Source organism: Grammomys surdaster, unplaced genomic scaffold (genome assembly GCF_004785775.1).
Source record: "Grammomys surdaster isolate TR1022 unplaced genomic scaffold, NIH_TR_1.0 125692, whole genome shotgun sequence".
Classification (NCBI taxonomy): domain Eukaryota; kingdom Metazoa; phylum Chordata; class Mammalia; order Rodentia; family Muridae; genus Grammomys; species Grammomys surdaster.
This window is the reverse complement of record NW_021620528.1, coordinates 491970-494196: the sequence shown is the minus strand read 5'-3', so window position 1 is coordinate 494196 and position 2227 is coordinate 491970. Positions and strand designations below refer to the sequence as shown.

Here is a 2227-nt window from a genome sequence, read left to right as displayed (position 1 = left end):
AGATAGTTACAACATTAAGATTAATTATTTCTAACTACAATGTTTATGAAAGTAATTTTATAATTATATTTTACAATATAAATGTGCAAGCTATTTGCTTTTTTTAAATTGCCCATTGATCTTTATTAATTGGATGTATTTACTCTTGGGAATTTCAAAATTGTTAACCCTTATTTGGCCATATGAAAAACTGTTTTCTTTTATATGTGTGGAAATATCAAATATGAACCCAAAAAAGAAGAGGAAATTGAACGTTATGAGGAAACTATAAAACAAAATGAACCCAGATAACAATTAGATAGAGGTGAAGTGCATGATGAGGAAGGTGTGTCTCTGTGGGAGCATGCTCAGTCTCTACTTGAGAATTTACAGCAGGAATGGGCCCATTCCATTACCATGGGTGTAAGAGAATGGAACAGAAGAATTTCTTTTTCTCAGAAAAGGTTTCTGAGGCAGGCACCAGGATGATGAAGGAATCCTCAGGCAAATGGGCTTCACACTGGGCCACAAGGTCAGAGGCTGCCTGGGTGGCCTTTACTTTGTCCATGCAGTATGCCATCTTAAGCTGCTCCATAACTTTCCTGGCTTGGGAGATGCTAGTGGTGCTGTTATAAGACATGCTATAAGACATGTCTGTGCTTCTACATGGTTGGAGACCTCAAAATATAACAAGTTCCTCATAGAAGCTAATGGAGTTCCCAAGCTAGGTTTTTGTTGTTGTTGTTCTTGTTGTTGTTGTTATGTTTTGTTTTTCTTTTCTTTTTTTAACCATCATTATGTACACTTCTTATTATTATGTACACTTTGGAGACATGCAAAATGATACTTTAAAACTTTAATATTCAAAGGTTTCTATTTTTTTAATTGAACTGAGAGGCTCATGGTTCAAGACCAGTGAAAATACAAAAAACAGGATTAAGAAAAACCTAACAGTTATATTTCCTCTGAAATAAATATCTCATTGAAGGATGATGTATGATAAAATCTGCACAATTTCTGAAATATGAACGACTCACAGGTTAGGACCCATCTTCTTTGCAATTCTATAATCAGCTCTTTGAAACATAAGAGATTGTGACATTCTTTCAAAGATTATGAGGAGGCTGTTAGGAATTATCATTCAAAGTTGTTATCTTATTTTCCATAATTCATAACAAAAATCACATCTCCTATTATGAGAAGCTGCTTGCTGCACGTGGCCTCTTCCTTTTTTCACTCTCTTTACTCTATTAATCAGGGAAGATGTGCCCTGCCAGAGCATCACAGGAGAAACTAAATCCAGAAGCCCATGATTTCTAAACTTGATTAGCTTCTGCAATTTATATTTCATCACGCACATACTGTCTTTAAATAGTTTGAGAGCTGTGCATGTTTAAAATGAAATTTGCACATTTAACAACTAAAGAAGATCGTTTATTTTTTAAAGACATAATTCAGTCCTAATGAAAGACAGCAAGCAGACCAAGTCATTCCTTTCATTCAGTTTTTTTCATCTTTTCAAAATGACCCATTATTTGCAGGATGATACAAAGAATATTTAACATCTGGCCAACAGTCAATCAAGAGAATTGCTTTGATTTTCACTGTGATTTTGCTTTGAACATTTTGTTTCACAAATTGACACAATATGAGTATTAGACAAATTAAAGATAAAATTGGCTATGAGGTACTGTTCTGTGAGTTATTCTTTTATCATCTATCCTAAAATATTGATCATGTCTTATGAAAAAAGCTCTTATCATAACCATGAAAGCACAATACCTTTCACAAGGTTTTATAAATAAGCACTTGAAACTAAAATGTTATGTAATATAGAATACAAAGCATTTTACAGAGAGAGAAAATCTTGAATGTGAATCCTCTAGCATAAACAGTTTAGTCCTGCACTTTTTGAAAATGAGTCACACAATCATAAATTTTTACAAAGTATTTATGAGCATTTCCCTTTTCTCTTTATATATAGTGTCCTTTTTAAGAGTCTTCTGCAGTGCTGGCTAAATAGCTATGAACAGACTTGGTTTATAATTATCATGAAATGTCCTTATTTCTCCATTAAAATTTAAAGAAAGTTTTGCCTGAAATTGTCATCTTGGTTTGCAGTATTTTCACTCTTACAGTTTGAACTGTTTTGTTTCTGGGCTTCGTAGCTGTTAGCATCACTGATAAGAGATATAATACTATTTTCATGTGTTTACCTTAGTGGGTGAGCTAGCATTTTCCTCTTACT

At 33.2% G+C, this 2227-nt stretch overlaps 1 pseudogene; it reads right to left on the bottom strand.

Moving 5' to 3' along the window:
- Positions 1–391: 391 nt before the first annotated feature.
- LOC114639277 lies at positions 392–631 on the bottom strand (annotated as a pseudogene).
- Between the last annotated feature and the right edge of the window lie 1596 nt (positions 632–2227).